Source organism: Pteropus vampyrus, unplaced genomic scaffold, assembly GCF_000151845.1.
Source record: "Pteropus vampyrus isolate Shadow unplaced genomic scaffold, Pvam_2.0 Scaffold354, whole genome shotgun sequence".
Lineage (NCBI taxonomy): Eukaryota > Metazoa > Chordata > Mammalia > Chiroptera > Pteropodidae > Pteropus > Pteropus vampyrus.
Window position 1 is genome coordinate 1,164,397 of NW_011889135.1, and position 10,410 is coordinate 1,174,806.

The 10,410-nt window shown below is 35.7% G+C and overlaps 1 pseudogene; it reads right to left on the reverse strand.

Moving 5' to 3' along the window:
• Window positions 1-8,061: 8,061 nt before the first annotated feature.
• LOC111731218 lies at window positions 8,062-8,180 on the reverse strand (annotated as a pseudogene).
• Between the last annotated feature and the right edge of the window lie 2,230 nt (window positions 8,181-10,410).

The following is a 10,410-nucleotide window of genomic DNA, read 5'->3' on the forward strand; positions in this document are numbered from 1 at the left end:
AATTGACAGACCCTTAGCCAGACTCATCCAAAAAAAAGAGAGAGGACTCAAATAAATAAAATCAGAAATGAAAGAGGAGAAATAACCACAGACTCCACAGAAATACAATGGATCATAAGAAAATACTACGAGCAATTATACACCAACAAATTGGACAATCTGGAAGAAATGGACACATTCCTAGAAACATACAATCTCCTAAGACTGAGTTAAGAAGAAACAGAAAATATGAACCAACCGATTACCACCAATGAAATAGAATCAGCAATCAAAAACCTCCTAAAAAAAAAAAAGTCCTGGATCAGATGGCTTCATAGGCAAATTTTACCAAACATTCAAAGAAGAATTATCACTTATTCTTCTCAAACTATTCCAAAAAATTCAAGAAGAGGGAAGGCTCCCTGACTCCTTTTATGAGGCCATCATTACCTTGATTCCAAAACCAGGCAAAGGCATTACAAGAAAAGAAAACTATAGGCCGATATCTCTTATGAACATTGATGCAAAAATCCTCAACAAAATATTAGCAAACTGAATTCAGCAATACATTAAAAATATCATATACCATGATCAAGTTGGATTTATTCCTGGGATGCAAGGTTGGTTCAATATCAGCAAATCAATTAATGTGATATACCACATTAACAAATCGAAAGATAAAAACCATATGATCATATTAATAGATGCAGAAAAAGGATTCAACAATATCCAGCATCCATTTATGATAAAATGACAAACCTACAGCTAACATCATACTCAATGGGGAAAGGCTGAAAGCGTTTTCCTTAAGATCAGGGACAAGACAAAGATGCCCACTTTCACCACTCATCTTCAACATTGTATTGGAAGTCTTCGCCACAGCAATAAGACAAGAAAGAGAAATAAAAGGCATCTGAATTGGAAAGGAAGAAGTAAAACTCTCATTATTTGCTGATGACGTGATACTATATATAGAGAACCCTAAAGATTCCACCAAAAAACTGTTAGAACTAATCAATGAATTCAGTAAAGTAGCAGGTTACAAAGTAAATATTCAGAAGTCAGTGCATTTTTATACACCAATGATGAACTTTCAGAAAGAGAAATTAAGAAAACAATCCAATTTACAATTGCATTGAAAACCATAAAATATCTAGGAATCAAATTAACTAAGAAGGTAGAAGACTTGTTTTCCGAAAATTATGTCATTGAAAAAAGAAATTGAAGAAGATACAAATAAACGGAAGCATATACTGTGCTCATGGGTAGGAAGAATCAGCATGATTAAAATGGCCATACTACCCAAAGCAATCTGTAGATTCAATGCAATCCCTATCAAAATGCCAATGGCATTTTTCAGAAAGCTAGAAAAAATAATCCTAAAATTTATACGGAGCCATAAAAAAACCCCAAATTGCCACAGCAATCTTGAGAAAGAAGAACAGAGTTGGAGGTATCACACTGTCTGTTGTCAAACTATACCACAAGACTACAGTAATCAAAACAGCATGGTACTGGCATAAAAACAGATACATTGATCAATGGAACAGAATAGAGAGCCCAGAAATAAATCCATGCCTATACACTCACTTAATATATGACAAAGGAGGTAAGAATATACAATGGGGTAAAGACAGTCTCTTCAATAAATGGTGTTGGGAAAATTGGACAGATACATGCAAAAAAAAAAAGAACCTGGACCATCTTCTTACACCATATACAAGAATAGACTCAAAATGCATTAAAGACTTAAATGTAACACCCCAAACCATAAAACTTCTAGAAGAAAACAGGCAGGAAACTTTCTGATATTACTTACAGGAATTTATTTTCAAATATATCTCCTCAGGCAAAGGAAACAAACAAACAAAATAAACAAATGAGACTATATCAATCTAAAAAGTTTTTGTACAGCAAAGAAAATCATCAACAAACAAAAAGACAACCGACTGTTTGGGAGAAGATATTTGCTAATGATACATCTGATAAGGGGTTAATATCCAAAATATATAAAGAACTTACACAACTTAACAACAAAAATAAAGCAAACAATCCAATTAAAAAATGGGCAGAAGACCTGAACAGATACTTCTCCAAAGAGGAAATACAGATGGCTAATAGACAAGATGCTCAAGGTCACTAATCATCAGGGAAATACAAATTAAAGTGACAATGAGATATCACCTCACACCTGTCAGAATGGCTATAATCAATAAATCAAAAAACAACAAGTGTTGTCGAAGATGCAGAGAAAAGAGAACACTCATACATTGTTGGTGGGATTGCAAATTGGTATAGCCGCTATGGAAAACAGTCTGGAGGTTTCTCAAAAGATTAAAAATGGATATACCTTTTGACCCAGCAATTGCGCTTCTAGGTATTTATCCAAAGAAAATCAAAACAATAATTCGTAAAGATTTATGCACCCCAATATTCATGGTAGCACAATTTACAATAGCCAAGATATGGAAGCAACTTAAATGCCCATCGACAGATGATTGGATAAAGAAATTATGGTTCATACATACAATAGAATATCACTCAGCCATTAAAAGAATGAAATTTTACCATTTGCAATGACATGGATGGACCTAGAGGTTATTATGCTGAGTGAATAATTCTACCATTTCAAACTTTAAGAAAAGTTACAAGAGTAATACAGAAAACTTCTGTATACTCAGAGAAATATAAATATCATATGATTTCACTTTTATGTGGATCTAAAGAACAAAAATAACAAACTAATCAAAAACAGGCTCACAGATATAGTGGACTATTTGGTGATGGACAGAGGGGAGAAGGGCTGGGGGCTGGGGGAAAGGGGTGAAGGATTAAAGAAGTACAAATTAGTAGTTGAAAGTTGGTCATGGGGATGGGGAGCATGGCAGAAGGAATGCAGTTAGTATTAATATGTTGGCTAGGTAGAGGGGCAGAGGAGGGAGGGAGCAATTGGGGGTATCATTTTATGAACTATATAGATGTCTAACCAATGTACTGTATACTTGAAACTAATTTAAATAAATAAAAATAAAATAAAATAAAATATTCAAAAAAATTGGAAAATTTTTTTGTCATGATTTTTTCAATTTTTTTTCTTCCCCACTTTAAATTCTTTCAGGACCTCCAATTATACATATATTAGAATGTGTGCTATTGTCCTACAGTGTTATTGATTTTCTGTACATTGTTTCAGTCTATTTAATCTCTATTTTATTGTGGCTAGTTTCTATTGCTGTGTGTTCTGATTCACCAACTTTAATTCTACAGTGTCTAACCTAATGTTAATTTTACTAATTACATGTTGTATTTCTTGCCTATAAAAAATTAGTATTGTTTTGTAAAATTAAGCTTTATTGGAGGACAAAAAGTATGTTTTTGTACTTAAAAATATATTCTTTTTTTTAATTTAAAATTTTAATAAGTTAGACATATACAATCCATGAAGTGATCCCCTGGATTATTCTAGCACCCATCTGGCCATACATACAATCATGACAATAATACTGACTATATTAGATTTAAAAAAATTTAATATCTTTTATTTCTCAGTTTTAATACCCTTGTCTATCAATTCTATCATCTATATCATTTCTGGATCTATTTCTATTGATTCTTTCTTTCTCCTGGTTGTGGGTCATATTTTCCTGCTTCTCTGCATAATGGGTAATTTTTCATTGAATGAGAAATTCTGCACTTCTCATGGTTTGATGTTGGGTCTTTTGATATTCTTTTAAATATTGTTGAGATTTATTTGGAATCCAGTTTAGAATCAGTTTGATCCTTTTGAAACCTGCTTTTTAACTTTTTCAAGGCAGGTCCAGAAAAGCCTTTGGTCCAGAATAAATTTGGTCCTACCGTTAAAGAAATACCCTGATGAGGACCACATCTGTGCCCTGTGTGTCTAAGGAGGTATTTCTCTTCAGGATCGTAGGTATCAGAAGTATCTTCCTGGCTTTCTATAAGCTCCAAAGTCTTCTGTCTTCTGTCTCCTTTTTTCCAGTACTTTTGTGGTCTTCTGGCCATATATCTAAAATCTAATTGTGAACAAAAAGCAGACAAACTCAAATTGAGGAATAATTTATAAAATAATTGGCCTATACTTTTAAAAATGTTAAAGTCATAAATGTACAAGATCTTATTGGAACAATTATAAAATTTGAATATGATCTGTGGGTTAGATAATAGTAATGTAATAATGTTAAATTACCTTATTTTAATAATTGTATTGTGGTTGAGTGCATGAATATTCTTGGTTTTAGAGAATATATGCTGAAGTATATAGGGGAGGGGGCATGATGTATACAACTTTCTTTCAAATGATTTAAGAAATTACATATACACACAAACACAAGTGCACATATATAGCGCAAGTAAGCAAATCATAAAGAAAATTGAAGAAAATCTAAATAATTGTGAATCTGGAAAAAGAGTATACAGAAATTTTCTGTATTACTCTTGTAACTTTTCTGAAAGTTTGAAATTGTAAAACAAAAAATATTATCAAAAGTGAATTGGCTCAAATACACAGAATTATTTCTTTTTATTGCTGGGTGTATATTGCTTACCCTCTTAGGAGAGTTGATGGCTTCGATCTAAACATAGAGAAAGTAGAATAATTTATAAATCCCTCCTGGAAGCTCCCTCTTTTCAGATTAAATTCGAGCACAAACCAGCAGCTCTCTGATGCCAGGATGGATATGATAGTAGCTTATCTTTGTCAGTCAAGGATACAGTTTGCTACATGCCTGCATGTCACTCCCCATTACCAATGGCATGAAACTGACACCAGAAGAGAAGAGGGCATTAGAAATAGCAATCCTTTCTTCCTTGAGTCATTCATCATAAGCTTTAGTAGCAAAATGTTCCCAAACTCTTAATGTAGCCTCATGAAACCAGAGCTGACTTCTTGCTAAATTCCAGTATTAGTCACAGTTCTGTGGTCATGGTGCTTTTTTGGTTTTGTTTAATAAAAAAAATTCTCATGACTGTAACAATTTATTTTGGGTGGAGGCAGTAGAGGTTGGGGTGAGGAGAGAAGAAGAGGGAAGGATTGCTCGTCATCCTCCATTACAGGTGACCACAGAAGGAAAGAAAATCTCTCAGAAAGTGGTGGTAGTTGTCAAACTTGGTCAAGCAGGAACAATGTGGGCAGTGTTACAAATGAATGAAAACTTTTCAGTGAGGGTATGTTGTATGGGTGGGGTGGAGGGGAACCATGAAAAAGGTAAAACAACCCACTGAGTTGCTCACAGTTTCACTTACCTAGTCCTGGTTATAGCTAACCTGCCTTGTCTTTGCTTGTTAACAGCAAAGAATGCATCATCTCCATGTCTTGTCTAGATGATTAATGAGAATGCTACTGCAGGGATAAATGCTGCTTCTTTCTACGCATCCTTGGTATCAAGTAGCATCTGCTCAGTTACCAAGAAGTGTTATCTTACAATCAATAGATGAAGTTGGGGTGAACCAGAGTGAGTATCCTAGACTAATGATAAAGTTTAACAAGGCAGGAAACTGAGCTGCAGGAAAGATGCTGGAAAGTTATATGTTTGGTTTCTTAAATCAGTTTGAATATGGCCTGGGTCAGAATCACAGATTGTTACTACCTATAGATCATTCCATGAAAATTGTCCTCCCTAACATATCAATTTTTTTTCCTTAGGAATACACTTAATAGTTTCAGGTAAGTTGATACAGTAATTATTTACAGGATTGGCCATAAATAAAATTACTCTCTCATGTCATGCCCCATGGTCCAATTATCCTTATAGGACTCTTGAATCATACATCTGTCCCCTTAGAGTTGGTCTTGTTATAAGTCATAAAGTGAGGTTTAAGACTGAGCTCTGGGAAGGTGAGGGTTTAAAGGGAAGTGGTCAAGTACTGACCTAAGTGATTTAACATGATTAAAATAGTCTCTTGTCAATCTATAAACCTTCTATAAGTATTATTACCCCTATTTTAGAAATAAGGAATCTGAGGTAGATACCGAAAAGATAAACAATATGCCCCAGGACAAACAGGTAATATATGAATTCAAGCCCAGCTCTGTTTGACTCCATGCCTTTGTCACCCAGTGGGGAGATGCAAATTTCTCATCCTACTTCTATCTTTTCCATAAAATACTGCCCTTAAATCTCACCTTTCCTTCATTCAACGCATATATCTTGAATACCCTATATGTTGGGCACTGAGACAGGTGTTGGGGATACAATACTAATGAAACTTAATAAGACTTCTATTTTCAAAAAACTCACAATGTAATGGGAGTCATCAAAATAAACAAACACATAAAATATAATTACAGAGTTTGATAAGTTTTGTGAAGGGAAAGACGTTTGTTGATATGACAGAAAATACACATGTAGTCAGGTGGTCTTTTTTGGAATTTAGTTAGATAGGCCCTCTGAACTGGTGACATTGAGACCTGAGACTTTAAGGATGGGAAGGAGGAAGCCATACAAAGCCCTGAGCTATGAGCATTCCCAGCTAAAGGACCTGCAAGGGCAAATGCCTTGATGCAAGGGAGAGAGAGTCTTCATGGAGCTGAAATGAGACCAGTTGGGTAAGCACAGAAAAAGGCAGAGAAATGTATAAGATGGTAACATTCTGCTCCAAAATTCAATGGGTGGATTTTTTCCCCTCACATCCAAACAATTCTCTGAAACACCAGCTGAACATCCAACAATTCACCCTAGTTCTTACACTATCTGCCTGAAGATAACACTGGATCCCATAGATTAAGTGCTCAGCCCTACAAGACTACTGACACCCCACCTTCATACGTCAGTAGTAAACCCAGGTTGTCATCTGTGCTTCTGACCTACCAGGCTATAGATCGGAGGTTCCAACAAACTTATCCTTGAGATTGATTAATTTGCTAGAGTAGCTCATCGAACTCAGGAAAACAGTTTACTTACTGGTTAATTATAAAAGGATATAACTCAGGAACAACCACATGAAAAAGACTCATAAGTTAAGGTATGGAGAAAGAACACTGCATTTTCATACCCTCTACAGGATGCCACTTTCCCCAAATCTCCACATGTTCACTACCCTGAAAGTCTCCAACCCCTGTCTTTTTGGGATTTTATGAAGGCTTCATTACATAGGTATGACTGATTAAATCATTGTTCATTGGTGATAGAAATAAATCTCCAGCCCCTTTCCTGTCAGGGGAGGTCAGGGGCTATGACTGAAATTCCAATCCTCCAATCACATGGTTGGTTTTCTGGCAACCAGCCCTTATACCTAGGTGCTTTCCAAAAATCACCTCATTAACATAACAAAAGACAAATTCCAGGCATTTTAGGAGCTCTGTGCCAGAAACAGGAACAAAGAACAAATATATTTTTCTTGTTATAAATCACAGCATCACAGATGGGATTCCAGAGTGAGGCTGAGCAATATCATGGAGATCCTTACTGGATTCAATTGCACTTCAAGTGCATGAGGCAGGCGCCAGTGATCATGGCACTCAAAGCTCCAATGAGTCCTAAAGTTTAGCTCTTTACAATCAGTGAATCTTCATTGTTGCTTTGAGTTGGTTTTGACTTTCAATTGTACTTATTTTTGCCAATTTTAAGGGTAAATTACTCTCAGTTAAGTAGAGAAATCCTATATAACAATCCCTTGCTACTTCCCAAGCAGTATCTATCACCAATGATAATTGCATCCTCAAATGTTTCTACAACTTCTGATTCGGTTTCAGTTCCCATAGAGTCTATCACAGCGACACAAGGATGAAGAGGATGAGCTAGAGAGCATTTTGGAAGGTTGCTTCCTCTAATCCAATCTCATTCTTTGTGCTTCAGTAAATTAAATTAATTAAGATAAAAATCTTTGTTATATGAACCATGCAGTTTCAGACTTCCATGTATTTCACATATCTTTTGCATGTTCTTTCTTCTTTCTAGAATATTATTTTCTACACTTTGACTATTTGGTGTCCTTCCAAACTGAGTCTCTTATCAACTCCTTTTATTTGAGAAAGACAAACTCCAGTTAAGTCTGTTCTTTTTATGTACTTCTATTACTTTCCTTACAAAATTTTAATTATTATTACTATTAATTATTATTTAATGCCTACAGTACCTGGTATTCCTAGGTGGTCTCCCATCCAAGTACTAACCAGGCTCAACCCTGCTTAACTTCTGAGATCAGACGAGATTGAACACGTTCAGGGTGGCATGGCCATAGACAAACAAAATTTTAATTATTTACATGCATGGTTCATGTCCTTTAATGATGTATGTCCATTGAGGCTATTGACCTTGTTTCATCTATCTTTGCATTCTCAGCATTTAGCTCAGTGCCTAGGACTAAGTAGAATTTCAGTGAAAAAAATGCTAAATGGAATGAATGTCTAGTGGAAGGAAGTTCATGCTCTGCCATTAACTTAGAATTGTGATGTGTAATCTTAAGGGAGTCATTTACCTTCTCGGGGGCCTCAGTGAATTGCATAATTTATAATACTGTATTTTAGTGGATTAGAAACTTAGTAATATTAATAATTTTCCAGTACTTACCTTGGTCGAGTACTTAACTCTGTGCAAGCTCTATGCTAGGTGCTTTATATGCATTATCTTAATCAGTCCTATGTCGATTCAACTCCAAGAGGTAGCTGTAGATCTCATTCTGATTTGACAGACAGGAAACTGAGATCCAGGGGTGAAAAATGATTTATACAATGTCACACAAGCTCATGGAGATTGTAGTGATGTTATCACTATTTAACAGATTCAAACTGAGTCTTTTAGACTCCAAGGCCCATGCTCTCAGGTGACCTGAATTGTTTTCAACTTTGGATTCGTGAATAAAGGTGATTGACCCTGATGAAGTCTCCTCTCTACCCTTTCCTTTTTGATTTAGACAATGCCCATGCCACACTAGGTAGGGATTTTTTGTTTGTTGGCTTGTTTGTTTTTGTCTCTGTTTCTCACGGGTGATTGAGAAAGTGGAGTCTTTCCCATGCTGAGGTGAAGCTTGTAGTTACAAGTCCTTAACAGATTGTTCTGAAAATCGATTCTAAAGTGAACTTTTGGAGAAGGGTGAATTACACTGTCAGAACTGCTTCATTTGCTAAGAAACTCTTGAAAGGGCACTGAACTGGGAAGGGAAGCTGGTCTGAGACTCCAAAGAATCAGGGTTCTGGGGGTGAGTGTAGTGATGGGAGGTAGCAGGGATTGAAGGCTTGAGGGTAGAGGGCTCAACAGCAAAATGTAACCAATTTTAAATCCAAAGACTTTGAAACAAAAATAATTCAACACTGGAACATGATTAAATTTAACTAGTGGAGATTTAACATTATGCCTCTGCAATTTAATACTGGAGAGCCAACACAGCTCAAGTTGCAAATCTCACAGAAATGACTGTGGCAGCCTGGGGCACAAGACACCCAGGTGTGAGGGATCTATCATCAGAATATGGACAAACCAGTCAGCACTTGGCCTGCATCTTGGCAGTGGATCTGTCTTAGTAGGTTCTGTCCATATCAGCCACCTTAGGGAGCACACATGTCACAGAGCAAGAAGGAGCAACATGGTGTCACACATAAACATTTTAATAACATATCAGTAGCATGGGGTTCTGTAGTTCATAAGCTAGGCCTGAGAGACAGCTGAGCTATATAGGATGGAGAAGTGAATAGGGAGAATGGAAAATTCATGTGTATGAAAGTAGAAAGCTGTTATATCTTCTAACTTGTGTCCTAGCACAAAATGATCAGCGCTGCAATAAAGGTCAGATACCAAACCAAAGGTCTAGTTAGAAGGATTAACTGAATCCTGAATCGTCTCACCACCCACTCTGTCCATTTATTTTTTTGATCCTCCCCAGGCAGGCAAAGGCTATTCCAGAAGCTCTTTCTTATTTAATTCTTGAAGATCTACTGCTGCTTCAGCTGATTGTCTTAAGAGTCAAAGTTTGCCTATCACTTCCAGGTTTCCCAAGCACTTTCACACATATTATTTTCTGGCAATCCTGAGACAACTATTATTACTATCCCCATTTTACACATGAAGAAACTGAAGCTCAAAGAAATTTAATGATATACCCAAGGTCACGGGCTAAAAACCATTATGGTTAGGAAAAAATCCAAATCATTTATTTATTTATTTATGTTTTGGTTTTTCTTTTCTTTTTTTTTTTGTGGCTAATATTGAATATTAGAGTTACTTCCCAAGCAAAGCCTGTATCCTACTGCTTTGCAAAACTGACTCTACTCAGAGACAATTAGCTGTATCTTCAAGCCTCAATAAATTTTACATTTAATTTGGTATGTGAGAGCTCTAAGTTCATAAACTGCTGTTAATTTCTCTCCAAAAGAATGCTTTCATTAGGATGACCATAAAATTTATTGTCTATGTTGGGATACATTTGAGATTAAAATGAGCACTCAAATAATATAATTTTGAAATATTTATTAATTGA